Here is an 18623-nt window from a genome sequence, read left to right as displayed (position 1 = left end):
TCACTGAGTTAAGTATTTATAGCACCACATAATTTATTTTCTGCTGTAATAACTTCTTCCGTAATTCAGCAGCTCCTCCACAAGTCTCCATCAAATCTATGATTACTCAAAAATGCTAACTATGCTGACTAATAAGAAGGAAACAGTGCTACCTAAGCAAAATTAAACTAGAAGAATAATCTATGTATAAAGTACTTTTTAGGGACAAGTTTTTAATAAAATCTTTGCTTCCATTATCCACAAAGAGAGTCATAAGTTTTGCATTTTACATTCTTTTCTCAATTATGTTATCAGGCTATATCTCATCAAAAGTTTTTAAATTCCTATCCTTAGGCCTTTTCCCTACTACACTCAAGAATTCACAACCAGAAGAAGCTAAAAGCTACAGGTTGTAAAGTCAGCCTCCTATTAGCTACATCTGGCTGCAGATGTGTTTCTTTCTTTGGCTCTCGAAGCCTTTTAAAAAATTAAGCCAACATTTAAAAATGAAAAGATTCTACATAAAAGCTAAATTTCTAACTTCTTTTGAAAAACTGAAAGATGTGGTAAAAATATTCCTGCATTCCTGCATGGTGACAACTGCTGGGGCTGAGGGGCTGCCCTCATTAGACAGTCTCTTCCTTTGGCCTGCTTAATTAACTCATTTGCCTTATTTGTTTGGCCTCCATAGGCATTTGGTTTGTCTCCCTTGTTAAAAGCAAACCATGCTATAGATAACTTTCTTTGTGGATCTCTCCTTAAGTACTCTCATCAACACTCACCTGTTACACTAGCCTATTAAGTGGCTTCTGTTCCTCTAACCTCTCAACCCTCCTGAACATCTTCTACACTGCTGTTAAGTTTCTGAAACACAAGCAGGTCACTGCCCTGTTCTAGAGAATGCTATTGCATGCTTCTTAGTGACTAGACAATAATATTAATCTAAACTCGTAACGTGACATTCTAGGCATTCTGTGATTAGATTCCAAATTACCTTTCCCATCACATTTGCTAAGTAGATTGACACTATCCGAAAAGGAAGTGTCAAGTGGCCGGCTATGAAGTTCTGCTCTTTTCACCATTTTAATCAATGACTTAAATAACAAGTATGATTTTCAAATTTAAGGAGGAGAAGGAATAGGAAATATTTATAATTTATTTACGTTCATCCTGTGAGATGTGTACCTTAATCTTTTTACTGCCTTCGACAAGTGCTCACCCATGGAAAACAAAAAGATCTGGGGTCAATGGTGTTTTAAGATTACACAAATGTCAATCATAAACATAAAGATACAGAGCTCCTTTGCCTTTTACAGCATAGTAAGCATTCCTAAAGCATTTCTGGATATAGAATCTCATTTTTTTCAAGACCAAGAAGAAAAGCAAGATGACAGATAAAAGACATAAATAAACTGAAGCAATGGTTACATAAAATAAGATTTGCATTTGGACAGAAGGCTTTCTGCACCGCACTGGTACCTAAGGATATATTATACTATAACCACGAACATTTTTCAGAGTAGCAAAGATGTGTTTAGCACTCTGCAGGGGTCTGGGATGGTAGTTCTAAAATGTACTGTCACTTATAAGGTTTTAAAACATTGGGATGAAGCCCTGTGAAATAGAGTTGTGTTCGGAAGAACAAGTAACTGCCAATTGTGACACAGCATCCCACTAGAGAAAGAGTTATGCTATAAAAATTTTAAGTTTGTTCATTCCAAAAAAGGTGATACAGTCCAGATAACTTTTTTCTTTTTTTTTTTTACTCAATCTTTTGGATTCAAATTCCATTCCTGGTGGACCAGTTTCTCATGATAACACTTTGGCATGGGGCATGCCCAGATGTCAGCTGCAATGCACTTCCCAGAAGTCATGTCAGCTTCAGTTAACTTTCTTGAATGGAAAAGATCACAGATTTCAGTTTTGGCGAAGTATAGTCTCTGCAACTCCAACCCCCGACCCCCAATTAAACAAATGAATTTGTTTTGTAAGAAAAACAATAAAGCAAAATGTGTTGTTTTTCCACAGCTTTTCTTGTAAACCACAGGTCTCTTTTTGTTTTTACATCTTTATTGGAGTATAATTGCTTTACAATGTTGTGTTAGTTTCTGCTGTATAACAAAGTGAATCAGCTATATGTATACATATATCCCTGTGTCCCCTCCCTCTTGTGCCTCCCTCCCACCCTCCCTATCCCACCCCTCTAGATGGTCACAAAGCACCGAGCTGATCTCCCTGTGCTATGCAGCTGCTTCTTACTAGCTAGCTATTTTACATTTGGTAGTGTATATATGTCCATGCCACTCTCTCACTTCGTCCCAGCTTACCCTTCCCCCACCCCATGTCCTCAAGTCCATTCTCTACGTCTGTACCTTTATTCCTGTCCTGCCCCTAGGTTCATCAGAACCATTTTTTTTAAGATTCCATATATATGTGTTAGCATACGGTATTTGTTTTTCTCTTTCTGACTTGCTTCACTCTGTATGACAGACTCTAGGTCCATCCACCTCATTACAAATAACTCAATTTTGTTTCTTTTTATGGCCGAGTAATATTCCATTGTATGTATGCGCCACATCTTCTTTATCCATTCATCTGTCGATGGACACTCAGGTTGCTTCCATGTCCTGGTTATTGTAAATAGAGCTGCAAAGAACACTGTGGTACATGACTCTTTTTGAATTATGGTTTTCTCAGGGTATATGCCCAGGAATGGGAATGCTGGGTCACATGGTAGTTCTATTTTTAGTTTTTTTAAGGAACTCCATACTATTCTCTATAGTGGCTGCATCAATTTACATTCCCAGCAACAGTGCAAGAGGGTTCTCTTTTCTCCACACCCCCTCCAGCATTTATTGTTTGTAGATTTCTTTGATGATGGTCATTCTGACCGGTGTGAGGTGATACTTCATTGTAGTTTTTTATTTTTTTTATTTATTTTTTATTTATTTTTTTAATTTTTAGCTGTGTTCGGTCTTCGTTTCTGTGCAAGGGCTTTCTCCAGTTGTGGCGAGCGGGGGCCACTCTTCACTGAGGTGCACAGGCCTCTCACTATTGCGGCCTCTCTTGTTGCGGAGCACAGGCTCCAGATGCGCAGGCTCAGTAGTTGTGGCTCACGGGCCCAGTTGCTCTGCAGCATGTGGGATCTTCCCAGACCAGGGCTCGAACCCGTGTCCCCTGCATTGGCATGCAGATTCTCAACCACTGCACCACCAGGGAAGCCCCCTCATTGTAGTTTTGATTTGCATTTCTCTAATGCTTGGTGATGCTGAGCATCCTTTCACGTGTTTGTTGGCAATCTGTATATCTTCTTTGGAGAAATGTCTATTTAGGTCTTCCTCTCATTTTTGGAGTGGGTTGTTTGTTTTTTTGATATTGAGCTGCATGAGCTGCTTATATATTTTGGAGATTAATCCTTTGTCAGTTGCTTCATTTGCAAATATTTTCTCCCATTCTGAAGGTTGTCTTTTTGTCTTGTTTATGGTTTTCTTTGCTGTGCAAAAGCTTTTAAGTTTCATTAGGTCCCATTTGTTTATTTTTGTTTTTACTTCCATTTCTCTAGGAGGTGGGTCAAAAAGGATCTTGTTGTGATTTATGTCACAGAGTGTTCTGCCTGTGTTTTCCTCTAAGAGTTTTATAGTGGCTGGCTTTACATTTAGGTCTTTAATCTATTTTGAGTTTATTTTTGTGTATGGTGTTAGGGAGTGTTCTAATTTCATTCTTTTACATGTAGCTGTCCAGTTTTCCCAGCACCACTTATTGAAGAGGCTGTCTTTCCTTCATTGTATATTCTTGCCTCCTTTGTCAAAGATAAGGTGACCATAGGTGCCTGGGTTTATCTCTGGGCTTTCTATCCTGTTCCATTGATCTATATTTCTGTTTTTGTGCCAGTACTATACTGCCTTGATTACTGTAGCTTTGTAGTATAGTCTGACATCAGGGAGACTGATTCCTCCAGTTCCGTTTTTCTTTCTCAAGATTGCTTGGCTATTTGGGGTCTTTTGTGTTTCCATACAAATTGTGACATTTTTTGTTCTAGTTCTGTGAAAAATGCCAGTGGTAGTTTGATAGGGATTGCATTGAATCTGTAGATTGCTTTGGGTAGTAGAGTCATTTTCACAATGTTGATTCTTCCAATCCAAGAACATGGTATATCTCTCCATCTGTTTGCATTGTCTTTCATTTCTTTCATCAGTGTCTTATAGTTTTCTGCATACAGGTTTTTTGTCTCCTTAGGTAGGTTTATTCCTAGGTATTTTATTCTTTCTATTGCAATGGTAAATGGGAGTGTTTCCTTAATTTCTCTTTCAGATTTTTCATCATTAGTGTATAGGAATGCAAGAGATTTCTGTGCATTAATTTTGTATCCTGCTACTTTACCAAATTCATTGATTAGCTCTAGTAGTTTTCTGGTAGCATCTTTAGGATTCTCTATGTATAGTATCATGTCATCTGTAAACAGTGACCCACTGTCTACTTGTAAAGTATGTTATTAAGTTATAGTAGACATCATTAGTATTTTCACAAAAGTTAATGACAGATTCTCAGGGTTTTGGGATCCTTAAATACCTCTCAGTCCAACTGTGGAACTTTTAAGACACTGATATCCAGTCTTCAGCCCCAGAGATTTTGGTTTCAACCGGCCTTTGATAGGAGTTTTATATCTGTTGCCTTTAAAAGCACTCCAGGTGATTCTAATGTGAGCAGGTTGAGTGGATCCAGGTAAAAGGATTAGAGCTCATTTAGAGAAATAAATGATTGGGAATCAGGGGACTTGGGCTATTGTACTGAATGCTGAATAATCAATTCAACAAACTTTTTGGTGAAATGCTCTGGGCCATTTAAAGATGGGGGTAGGTGTCAAACCTTTTCTTAAAATTCAATTTTGGCTTTTCTTCAAATGAAATCTTATTTGTAATTCAATGTATGCGAAAGAAACAAAAGGGAAGTGGGTTGGGGTTAGGAATTTCTGCTCTGTTGCATTAGCCTTCCCATTGCTCTTCTAAGTAGGAAGCTAACTCTCCAATCCTATAGCATTTTCATCCTATAGCTTTGATGGCACACTTGTTCCTTATCCCAAGGTTGCAGATTTCACTTTTCCTGGAGTATAACTGAAATGAGGACAGGCGTTTGTTGCAGAGCTGTGGGTGGGCAAAATACACGTGCTCATAAGAACCCTGCCCCTGGAGGATCTCTATCTGCTCAAGCCCTATGGGAGGCACTGCAGCCTGTGTCCAGTTTCTGACTTCCCACTTAGGCTCTCCCATGTGTCCTCTGAGGTAAATCAAGAATTAACCACTGTTCTCCAATTATTCTTGGTAATACTAAAAGAAAGCCTAACAAAATAAGTTATGTATTCAATCATGTAAACACATTCCAAACATTTCATGGAAACACCCTAAGGTAGTCAATATATAAACCAAAGCTTTTGGGACCTAGATATTGAAGTAGTGAATTACTTCCTATTACTATACATGATGTCAACACTCCAAAGTAGTTCATGTACTTTTAATTGCATTATTTAAAAAAGTGGAATATTCTTTAAATAATTTAAAATCTATAGTCTAATGTTTTCTTCCAATCCTCATGTTGCCCATGAATACCCTGTCTAGTCCAAACATGTATAATTCACAGTCATGTCCCTGCACTCCCCTCCCCCCCACCAAGTTCATTAAGCCTGGATAGTTCCCTTCTCAATTTTGGGGGATATAAACACTTTATACTGTATTCTATACATGGTGATAGCAAAGTAAGAAGAGATATACTTTTGGGAGAAGTCCATTTTCTCTAGAAGATGAAAACTTTCGAACAAATTTTTATGTTTTGATTAAGTTATTCTGTTGTAAAACTTTTACCTTTAAATCTGTATGTCAGGAATTATTTGACTGCCCTAGAATCCTGCAACTGGATCTAGCACACCAGGTATACTAAGGCTCAGGCAGAATCAGACTTACAGAAACTCTGCAGCCCTGCCCTCATCTTCCAGTATGACTTTTCAGCAGATGGAATGCCTCCTCCCTTCAAATGTACTTGGAGGCGCCAAGAGAATACATCAAATTCCATGCAACTGTAGAGTAAGTTGGAGCCTAGCTTCAGCTCATAATTATATTTCCATTCTCATTGTTTTCTTGTAAAATAAATTAGTTGATTTTTAATGGCACTACATAACCTACTGAAAGACTGCTTAAATTAGCAAGTTTCTTTAACTTCTATTTGAAAGCAGGAATTTTGCAACTTCTCTTGATCTCCTACATGTGATTCTCTTGTGCTGTTTCACCCTTTGGCCTTTCTTCCTTTTCTCATTCCACAGATTTTTTTTCTCTTCTCTCTCCTCCCAATAGGGTTTGGTAATCATCTCTCTTTAGAAGCCTCTCAAATTTATACCTTTAGCCAGACCTTTCTTTCAAGTTAAAATGCTGCATTTCTCATTGTTTTCTTCACAGATCCACACAGAAGTTCTATAGCAAAGGCTACAAACTGGCATCCTGCAGTTCTTTTGTTTTATTTTGAATTTTATTATTAATAATTAGGAAAATTTTAAAAATTTGCAGCAACATGGATGGACCTAGAAATTATCATACTAAGTGAAGTAAGTCAGAAAGAGAAAGACAAATACCAAATGATATCACTTATATGTGGAATCTAAAAATACGACACAAATGAACATATCTACAAAAAGACTCACAAACACAGAGAGCAGACTTGTGGTTGCTGGGGGGGGCGTGTTGAGGGAGGGACAGAGTGGGAGTGTGGGGTTAGCAGATGCAAACTAGTATATATAGGATGGATAAATAACAAGGTCCTACTGTACACCACAGGGAACTATATTCAATATCCTGTAATAAACTATAATGGAAAAGAATATGAAAAAGTATATATAATGTATATATAAAACTGAGTCACTCTGCTGTACAGCAGAATTAACACAACACTGTAAATCAACTATACTTCAATAAAATTAAAAACCAACCAACCAACCCCCCCCACAACAAAACAAAAAACCCCCAGATCTCTGTCTTATTTTGAAAAGTGCAAGACCCAGCAACACTTGCCCACATTTCTGCCTAACAACAAAAGAATGGAACTAAATAGAAGATGTTCTCTCAACATGGAACAAGCATTCTGCAGTTCTACATATTTCCACTTCAATCATTTACATTACCAGTTTGGTGTCTTTAAGCATTTGAGTTTGCAATCTCGTCAAAGAGGATAGGAAGAATAGATAGCAGGCCTGACTTTTAGATGCCTTCCACCCCAAAGTGTCAATGTTTAGTGACAGCCTACCTTTAAATCCATATATTTGCCATGATATCACTGGGGAGTCAGTCATATATTGTTTGTTTTCAGTTCAAGTAATCAGGACATGACCTTTCAGTAGGGAGTGTACAGCCTGATAAGTAGAGTGGTGTGCAGATCTGTATGTGTGAATTGGGGGGAGGGTTGTTCTTATGGAGCCCCTGGAGGGTTATCACAAAGTTCTCTTGATCCAAGAGCAATACACAGACCATGCCTTCCATTCGTCTACAACTCCCCTCTTCCTCACAACACTGGTCTGTTATTGCCATCAAAACTCAGCACAACTTTTGCACAGTGCTTTTTATGCTAAGAAAATGCAATAAATACATCTTTGGTGCTTCTGAAAACAAAACAAAACAAACAAAAAAACTCAGCACAGAGCCAATAAGAATTAACTGGACAGTTGGTCTGAGTGTTGATTCTTGTGTTAGACAACTGATGTGTCCACCTATAGGACTTCTGACTGGCTTTCACCACATTTATAACACTTCCTGGGAGAACTCAGCTAAACCTGACACAAGGAAAAGGAGGAGGAGAAGGTGTAATAACAAAAATATCATCAGTAGTCATTAACATTTATTGAAGGCTTATCATGTGCTGGTCAGTAAAGCACTTTACATGTGCTACAGCATTTAATGCTCATAATAACCCTATAAGGTAGATACTATTATCATCCTTATTTATGGTTAATGACACTGGCAAAGAGAAGTAAAATAACATGTCGAAGCTCACAGAGCTATTAAGTCCCAGTCAATCTGAGTCCAGTGCCCACTCACCAGATGGTAAGCTTTGTGAAGGTGGAAGGAAGTTGTATTTTGGAAACTGTATACTGGGTAATGGTTAAAAGGATGGATTCTGGAGTTCGACAAAACTGGAGTATAAAGTCTTTTCAGAAAACAACTTTGGGTTTTGTTGGTCCTTTGTACTGTATTTTTGTTTTCCCTTTTCATTAATTTCCTTCATTAAGGACTGACTGTGTATCAGACACAATCCAGGAGATGGGGATAGATCAGCGAACAAATGAAATTTTTTGTTTTCCTGGAGCCTACATTCTAGTGGCAAGACCCAGATAATAAATGTAATAAATATATGTGATGTGCACATACCCACAAAAAAGCAGAGAAGGGGAACTAAGAGAGGGATGGGTAAAATTTTAAATAGGGTTATGAGGATAGGCCTCACTGAGAAGGTGACATTTAAGCACAGACAGGGAACTGAGGGACAAAATCATGGAGTTAATTTAAGAAAGTGCCTCTGAGTATGATGAGAAGCAACTGCGGGGTTTTAGCTGAGGAATGACATGATTTGATGTATGTTTTAAAAGGGTAACTTTGGCAGCCATGTTGACAATAGAATGTAGTAAGGGGCAAAGGTGGAAGCAGGGAAACCAATAAGAGGGTAATAATCCAGGCAAGAGACTGCCATGGGCTTAGGAAATGTTTTTTAATTTATAAGTATGTCTATAGATTTCAGTCTCCTCACCCAATGCCAAAGGCTCTAGGTTCAGGGTACAGCTGGATGCTTTCAGGTTAGCTGCAGCTTTAGCCAGCAGCAGCATTCCACCTTGATTCCTGCTTCCTTTTCATTTTTCACCCACGAAGATTTCCCTTACGTTCTTGTGCTTAGTTATGCATTTAATAAGATATTTTATTTTACACTACATGTCCAGTGTTTTATTGCTGGTGGTGGGAGTGCTGGCCAGGGATGTTTCAGAACATCTAGTATGCTACACTGTCAGAGTGGAAGTCCCTGGGTTTGAATTCCACCTTTTCCCATTTAATAGTTGTATGACCTTGGCAAGTTATTTATCTAGACTCAGTTTCCTCAAATGTAAAATGGAGAATATAACATCTAGATCATGGGGTGGTTGTAAAGATTATTATCTCCTAATGCACATAAAGTGCTTAGCCACAATGCTTGGCACATAGGAAATGCTTAATATATGTTATCACTATCATCATCATCATCAACATGCCTGCAGCATTTTATACATGGTAGGTATTCAATAAACGATTGCTGAAGTGATCTATTGAAAATGAATTACAAATAGCAGTGTGCTCAGTGGAAAAGACATGCAGCTGGTTTGTCTCTAAGTATACATCACAACCAGAGCCAAATGCATAAAAATGTTAGGAGAACTCTTGCCACCCACTCACTCCCTTTAAAAAAGTGAATACAGGCTGCACTCAACTAACTGTAATTCATTAAATGTCTTCAGCTAAACACCCATGCTGTATTTATTGCCACCTTCCACTACCCCAGGAGCAGAAGTGAAGGGGGAAGTAACTAGCCAAATGTCAGACTCTACAATCTCATGCCTTCAAGAATAGTCAGTGGATGCAAACAGAGGGAAATAAAGTAGGATTTCTTCTCTGTAACTTGTGGGTCCCACCAAGACGCTAGCTCTTTTTTCTTCCAGGCAGTGCTTTCTCGCAATTGACATGGTGGCAATGGGTAAGATGCTCATCAGGTTCCTTGGAGGAGGCACAGGGTTTCCTCTTTTCATGAGACTATTACACTCATTAGCTATTTAAACAAGATACTATCAGATAAAAGTTTAATTGATCTCTATTTTAAAGTGAGTATAATTTAAAATTTCTCATAAAATGTATCAAGTGTAAATCGATGTTATTTGAATTATAAATCACAGTCTGGGCTGGTCAATGCAAGTAGTTCTAGAAAAGTAGGTTAATATTTGATCTCACTAAGAGTGTTTAGCTTTCCACAAGGAAAATTTTATTTTATAACCTGAACTAATCATGAAGGGAATCTGGCATATAACAATGGACGGCTCAGAGAGAACTCAATTCCTCTCCTGAAATCAGTTCTACAGTCTTTGTGATGTTTGTGGTGGCTGGACATCATCCATCATCTCATCATTCCCTACAAAGGACAGCCCAGCACATGTTAATAATATAACATATTACCATATGATCCAGCAATTCCACTCCTGGGCATATATCCGGAAAAGATGAAAACTCTAATTCGAAAAGATACATGTGGGGACTTCCCTGGTGGCGCAGTGGTTAAGAATCCGCCTGCCAGTGCAGGGGGACACGGGTTCGAGCCCTGGTCCAGGAAGATCCCACGTGCCGCGGAGCAAGTAAGCCCGTGCACCACAACTACTGAGCCTGTGCTCTAGAGCCTGTGAGCCACAACTATTGAGTCCACGTGCCACAACTACTGAAGCCTGCGTGTCTAGAGCCCATGCTCCACAACAAGAGAAGCCACCGCAATGAGAAGCTTGCACACCGCAATGAAGAGTAGCCCCCACTCTCCATAACTAGAGAAAGCATTGTGCGCAGCAACAAAGTCCCACTGCAGCCAAAAATAAATAAATAAATAAATAAATTTATAGAAAAAAAAAAGATACACGTGCTCTAATGTTCATAGCAGCACTATTTACAATAGCCAAGACACAGAAGCAACCTTAAGTGTCCATCAAAGATGAGTGGATAAAGAAGATGTGGTACATATATACAAATGGAATATTACTCAGTTATAAAAAAGAATGAAACATTGCCATTTGCATCAACATGGATGGAGCTAGAGATTATTATACTAAGTGAAGTAAGTCAGACAGAGAAAGACAAATATTATATATCACTTCTATGTGAAATTTTAAAAAGAATACAAATGAACTTATTTAGAAAACATAAACAGAACCACAGACAAAGAAAACAAATTTATGGTTTACTAAAGGCGAAGGGGGGGGAGGGATAAATTACGAGTATGGGATACACATTACTATATACAAAATAAACAACAAGGATTTACTGTATTCAATTTCTTATAATAACCTATAATGGAAAAGAATCTGAAAAAAGAATGTATATATTATATATGTATAAAAACCAAATCACTTTGCTGTACACCTGAAACACAATATTTTAAATCAACTATACTTCAATAAAAAATATATTAATGTATTATTGAATAATAAAAATCTCTGAGGTTTAACAAGTTAAATGGCTTCAAATATGGCTTACTTTTTTTTGACTCTGAAAATATCTTTGTGGGTAAATTCTTAAAATTTCATAGTGAATTCTGTATATAAATACAAACTATCAAGTATTAGAAAACCCATGAAAAAAAATTATTTCATGAGCTTTCACCCTGTTTTCTAAAATCTAGATATGTGCGTTTCAGATAAGCCCAAATTTTACCAATAGATGACAAGAAGTCAGACCATATGTTAAGGAAGAATTTTTAAAAATAGCATGAATATATTTAAAAAATGGGAATAATAATAGTTATTATTATCCCATGCATATAAAGCATTTAGCTTATTAGTTCCTGGTATGTCAGAAGTACTCAATAAAAGTAGTTATGATTTTTATTATTCTTTTATTTATTTTCTTTCAATAGCCAACAGCTATAATAGTTATGCTAAAATTAACATTAATGCCTGTCATAGTCACAAGACAATTTATACATGGGGTCTTACTGATGTCATTATTCCTATTCTGTCATTCAGTTTAATTGGGCCCTAGTGACATTGGGAAAATACACAGACAATTGCTTCTGTAGTTAGGTCCAGAGAACACACACATGAGAAGGTTATACGTAATGTTCAGTTTGGTGTGAACCAAATTAAACAAATAAATCAACCAGTATTAGTAAGGAAACTAAGTTGGGTAAAAGTAAGTAATTACACACACCACTGCTATATAGAATCTTTTCAAGAATATTTAAATAAATGGTGTCTAATCCATTCCACATAAATATTTTAAATCTGCATTTATAACTCTTCTTTTAAGGTTAGGCTGTTGCCCAAAACGCTCATGAAAAATTTCTGGAATTTAGCTGAGGATTTTATGTAACCAAGATTCTGATCTTTTCTTAGCATATTAAACACCCCTTACAATAACTGTACTTATACCATATTCTCTCAATCTCTTACTATAGTAGACACTATTCTCACTTAAGGCACCAAATTCCAGAACAAAAAAATATAAATATTAAAAACTAAGAGGAGAGTAAAGTCAGACCATCTTTCTGTTCCCAAGCATCTGGTTTGACCCCCACGTTGAATGGTAGTTTGTACTTCAAACTCGACTCTGCTATACGATAATAATGGAAGAAATGACAGGTCTCTCCTCCGAGGTGGTTATTTCTCAGAGAATGATTGGGGTTAACAGTTTTGACTGAATATTGATAATAAATCCTGAGGTTGAAGGTTAATTATTGGTAACTAATTATCCTTTGTGAATAACAACTTTCTCTAGAACATTAATAAAAGTGTCTTGATTTGTGTAGCTTTCATGTATATTAATGTTGAAGGATGCTCTAAGACTGGCTGAAGCAGAAGAAATAATAGAAAGAGGGTTCTGAAAAGAGGGAAACGAGGAGAGAATGACAAATAAGTCCAGGAAAGCATGGAAAGTTGATTAGAAAGCCTGATGGAGAATGCCCCCATGTGAGGGAGGGGACAAAACTCACACACAGCACAGCCTGAACCCAGAGGAAATGGGAGGAAGAGAAAACAGAATTCCCACAAATCATGGTGTCATTACGTAAGGGAGACTATGGAGGATTAAAAAAAGTAAAGAATAGATTAGTCTCCTTAATCCTTGACACACTCCTGCTAGTTTAACAGTTCACTTTGTCTCCACTTATTCTACTTAGTACTAGTGATTTTCATGCCTATCTATCCTACTACATGATCAATGGTTAGCAGAAACCATGTCTTATGCATCATTGCAACTCACACAATTCGTAGTACAGAGTTTTACAAAAAGTAGACAGAGACTTTGTTGAAATAAAATTTTCTACCAAAGTGGTTAAAGTAACTTTACATTTACAAGTAACCATGTTCCTTCAAATCTTGTTCTTGCTATTAGTTTGTTTAAACCTTAAAAAAAAATTATGAGCGCAGAAGTAAAAAATCCTCATTATTTATACATTATTCAAATTGCTTAACATGGCACACAAAGCCCTGTATAGACTAGCCACAGACTACCTTGTCTTTCTGCCTCCACCTCTAGTCACAATTCCCACTAAGTGGTTCATGGTGTTTTCTCTGCCTGTAGTATTTATGTCTTCCCTGCCCACCCACTTCTCACCTCATCCCCACCTAATGCCTATTTATCTTTCAAGGCACAAATGTCCTAATTTCTTTGTAGTGTTCCTTGCTGCACCAGGAATTAATGTATGTATAGTACTTACATTATACCTGTTTTAGAACACTTACGTTGTGATTTATTTTACTAATCTATCTTTTCTGTAAGCATGTGTGCTCCTTAAGGGCAGAGACCTTGACTGTTCACTTTGTATAACTAACACTTGGGACATAGCGGTTGTAGTTCAATGTCTATTAAGCTGAATTGTACTGGTAGGCTGTCTTATTTCCCGAAGAATGAATAAAAGGGCCCCTGACCTTTGAGAATATAATATGAAAAAGTTGAAAAGTCCAGAAAAATGCTCCATAAATACTTGTTAATTCTTCACTGGAAAACACAATAATAATTAATATCTGTTCTTGAGCGTTAGAGTAAATTATTCTATAATTGCCTTGTATCACTAGTTTAAACTATGAATATTAAACTAATATTAATAAAGAACAGTAATTCCAAACTAATTATACAATTATAGAGGTTTTCCAGGAGGACCGGGAGAAAGGAGCAGCCATGTAAAACTGGAAAGAAAGAGTGAGAGAAGCAAGAAGAGGTTGTGCTGAGAGGGAGGAGGAATGCTAAGCTGTCCTAAAGAAAAGAAGAAAATAAAGGGAGGAAGTAAAAGCAAGATACTGTTTTCCTGGCCATTCTAAAATTCTGCTGCGCTGGAGGCATCTGCTATAATGAACACATTCATTCACATATCTTTTCCAGGCCAAATTTGGATTCAGCCCAGTGTTGATGCCTGTCTTCACTTTGAAACGTTTTTCTGCTGACATTTTTAAGATTAGTATTTGATTTTACAGCAGAAAAAAGATGAAAAAAGACCCTTCATCACCCCCCATCTTTTTTTGGCCGAAAATGTAATTCTTTGAGACCTGTTATAGGAAATGCAATGTATCCAGATCATGAAGTCTAAGAAAAACAAAATTCTTTTCCTATTTTGTAGATTCTTAAGAATCTCTCTCGTCATTTACCAATGGGGGAAAAATGAAGACTGATGAAATATTTATTTTTTATTACTATAAGATTTTTCTTCTAGCAGCAATCTTCCATCAGTTAGAATCTATAGTAGGATCATATCTATAGTAGGATAAGTAGGGTCCATGTTAATGACTAAGAGGCAAAGCCAGTTAGTTATTCAAGAAACTGCTAAGTCATCAAAGAAATGCAAAACTGCATCTGGTGTGACTCTGAGTACTTAGTAGGTTTTATATTAGAAATATGTGGAAATTAGAGATTTATAAATAATGATGTGTGATAATTATTTATTAAATTAATCATAATATACAGTTAATCAGCATCTCCTAACTTTGCCTCCTCCAAGCCAAAGCTTAATGAAACATCCTTGCTGGATATATGGATGAAATGATTGGAGGAATGAGGAGGTAGGAGTGAGGCCAGTTCAATACCTCTAAGAAAAGAGACAAAAAAACCCAAAACTCCGAGAAGTATGCTGCATAGTTGGGACTCACGAGGGGAATCGTATTATAGTTAAAGAATACGAGCTTTGGAGTCAAGTACAACTGAGTTTGAGTCCTGGCTCTGCCACTTACTTGCTCAGTGGTACAGATTCTCTCTAAGCCATAGTTCCTTTGTCTTAAAATGGGAATAATACTCACTGAGTTGGATTAGGCACAGTAAACCAAATGTAGCATCTTGTACACAGTAAAAATTCAATAAATATTATTATTCCTATCACCTTCCTCTGGATTTCTGTTCTTTACTGTGTTCTATTAGGTGCACAGGCGTACATAAGAGATATACAGCTTTGACATGAAAGACACAGATAATAGATTTTAGTTTACTTATTTTGGGGGGGGCAGGTGTTGGGCACAGAATTACTGCTAGAGTCTGGTGGCAGGAAGGTCATCGTTCAGGAGATCTACTAGCAAATTCTGTGATTCTCCATGCTTTAATGTTCACTTTCTGCTTCTCTGACTGATTAGGTAAGCTAGGTTTACACAAATGACTTTTTTCAGATTTTCAAGAGATTTTCTTAACACACTATGCTGAATATACTTACTTTGGGCTTTTATATTTTGAAATGGAAATGATACCTAGGTCTCAAATTTTATTTAGTCAGATAAGCTAGTGGATATTCATTTGGAATGTATAAGCAAAAGTTAAAATTTAGCAATGGAAAAATTAAGAACTATAAAATCATGTAGAGAGAAATGTAAAATACATTTCTTCAAACTGAGAAATCAGGCTTTACATCTCATATTTTTTCTAATATATTTACTAAAAGATAATTAGTTTAATTATATATTACATTTGAATTAGGTATAAATTGAAACAATACAGAAGGTGACTTAAGCACTCAGGGTGTGAAAATTTTTTCATTAATAATTAACAGCCCTAAAGAAATCTTCTAAAAAAATAGGTGAACTTCAAGTATATTATGCCCAGTGAAAGAAGCCAGACATAAAAGAACATATATTGTATGATTCCATTTATATAAAATATCCAGAAAAGGCAATTTATAGAGACAGAAAGTATATTAGTGGTTGCCAGAGAGTGGAGAGTGACTGTAAATGGGCATGAGATTCCTTTTGGGGGTGACGGAATTGTTCTAAAATAGGATGGTGGTGATACTTGTACAATGCTTTAAATATACTAAAAGTTGCTGAAATGAAACTTAAAACGAGTGGATTTTATGGTATTTAAATTATACCTCAATAAACCTATTAATAAAAATAAATCTTCCATGTGGCTGGATTTTAGAAAACACACTTTTACATGCTAAATGAAATGAGGATTTTGAAGAAGAAATCTATTTCTACTGTGAATGAGAGCCTGAATAATGCTCTTATGGTGAAATAAGACCTAGCTCAATCAATAAATCAATAAACATTCTCAAAGTGCCATCTGCATATGGAGATCTTTGGAATTTGGAAAGGCAACACATCAGGGTGTTTGAATTGAGGTAAATAGGGTGTTGCTTTTTCCTCCCCGGGTAAACATAAACCACAGTGAGTACCAAAGGAGAAAGTGTCATCTCTCCTGGGAGTCATTTTGAGCAACAGTAACCAACAGATGTGCATCAAAGATGTAATGGGAGGGATCTGGCATACTTTGATAGACTCTGGACACTCTCCAGATTACCCGGGTTATTAATAATTGCAACAGAGTGACCCTAAGTTACATGGGTCACTAGAGAAGGTACTAAATGGTGGTTCATGGTAGAGGGGCCCATGGCCTTCACTGTTGTTCAGTGCTATCGCTAGGAAACAGTAACACAGGGGTATCCGATTTTGGTTCCACTTCTGCACTGATTATTGGTTTTATCTTATGCTTTAAATATTTTTCTTCCCCAAAAAGTAACATTTAGACAAGAACCCCTGCTTTAAACTTTGAGTATATATTTTGGTTCTTAATTTAACAAACATGATCTTTGAATAAAAAGGACCTAAGTAAACAAAGAGTAAACCAATGTTATTCATTAACTGTGAAATGGTTCCTCTGTCAGTAGTTAATTAATGGATACAACATTAGACGGTGTATGCTTCTTGAGGGTAAGGACCATGTTATTCATCTGTAACTCTGCAACAAACATAAGCACAGGGCTTGGCACACCTAATAAATGTTTGCTGAACTGAGAATGAAAGCACCATATAAATAATAAACATAACAGAAATGTAAAAGATTATATTATTTTTCACCATAAAACTAACCCTAATAATTTAAACCTAGCTGTTAAGGCACTACCTTCAAGAAAGGCTTTGAAAAAACCATGTTCACAGAAAGATAGACAAGATAAAAAGGCAGAGGGCTATGCACCAGATGAAGGAACAAGATAAAACCCCAGAAAAACAAGTAAATGAAACGGAGATAGGCAATCTTCCAGAAAGAGAATTCAGAATAATGATAGTGAAGATGATCCAAGACCTCGGAAAAAGAATGGAGGCAAAGATCGAGAAGATGCAAGAAATGTTTAACAAAGATCTAGAAGAATTAAAGAACAAACAAACAGAGATGAACAATACAATAAGTGAAATGAAAAATAAACTAGAAGGAAACAATAGCAGAATAACTGAGGCAGAAGAATGGATAAGTGACCTGGAAGACAGAATGCTGGAATTCACTGCTGTGGAACAAAATAAAGAAAAAGAATGAAAAGAAATGAAGACAGCCTAAGAAACCTCTGGGACAACATTAAATGCAACAACATTCGCGTTATAGGGGTCCCAGAAGGAGAAGAGAGAGAGAAAGGACCCGAGAAAATAGTTGAAGAGATTATAGTCAAAAACTTCCCTAACATGGGAAAGGAAATAGCCACCCAAGTCCAGGAAGTGCAGAGAGTCCCATACAGGGTAAACCCAAGGAGAAACATGCCGAGACACACAGTAATCAAATGGGCAAAAATTAAAGACAAAGAAAAATTATTGAAAGCGGCAAGGGAAAAATGACAAATAACAAACAAGGGAACTCCCATAAGGTTAACAGCTGATTTCTCAGCAGAAACTCTACAAGTCAGAAAGGAGTGGCATGATATACTTAAAGTGATGAAAGGGAAGAACCTACAACCAAGATTACTCTACCCGGCAAGGATCTCATTCAGATTTGATGGAGAAATCAAAAGCTTTACAGACAAGCAAAAGCTAAGAGAATTCAGCACCACCAAACCAGCTCTACAACAAATGCTAAAGGAACTTCTCTAAGTGGGAAACACAAGAGAAGAAAAGGACCTACAAAAACAAACCCAAAACAATTAAGAAAATGATCATAGGAACATACATGTCGATAATTACCTTAAAGGTGAATGGATTAAATGCTCCAACCAAAAGACACAGGCTTGCTGAATGGATACAAAAACAAGACCCGTATACATGCTGTCTACAAGACACCCACTTCAGACTTAGGGACACATACAGACTGAAAGTGAGGGGATGGAAAAAGATATTCCATGCAAACAGAAATCAAAAGAAAGCTGGAGTAGGAATACTCATATCAGATAAAATCAACTTTAAAATAAAGCATGTTACAAGAGACAAGGAAGGACACTACATAATGATCAAGGGATCAATCCAAGAAGAAGATATAACAATGGTAAATATATATGCACCCAACATAGGAGCACCTCAATACATAAGGGAACTGCTAACAGCTCTAAAAGAGGAAATCAACAGTAACACAATAATAATGGGGGACTTTAACACCTCACTAACACCAATGGACAGATCATCCAAGCAGAAAATTAATAAGGAAACACAAGCTTTAGATGACACA

General features: G+C 36.8%; 1 protein-coding gene across 1 annotated transcript in view; it reads right to left on the bottom strand.

Moving 5' to 3' along the window:
• SBF2 (SET binding factor 2) overlaps nucleotides 1–18623 on the bottom strand; it is a 481484-nt gene that overhangs the window by 101885 nt on the left and 360976 nt on the right. The window lies entirely within an intron of this gene.

This window comes from Balaenoptera acutorostrata, chromosome 9 (genome assembly GCF_949987535.1).
Source record: "Balaenoptera acutorostrata chromosome 9, mBalAcu1.1, whole genome shotgun sequence".
In the NCBI taxonomy this organism is placed as follows: domain Eukaryota; kingdom Metazoa; phylum Chordata; class Mammalia; order Artiodactyla; family Balaenopteridae; genus Balaenoptera; species Balaenoptera acutorostrata.
The sequence above is the reverse complement of the archived record's forward strand: the minus strand, read 5'-3'. Positions and strand labels throughout refer to the sequence as shown.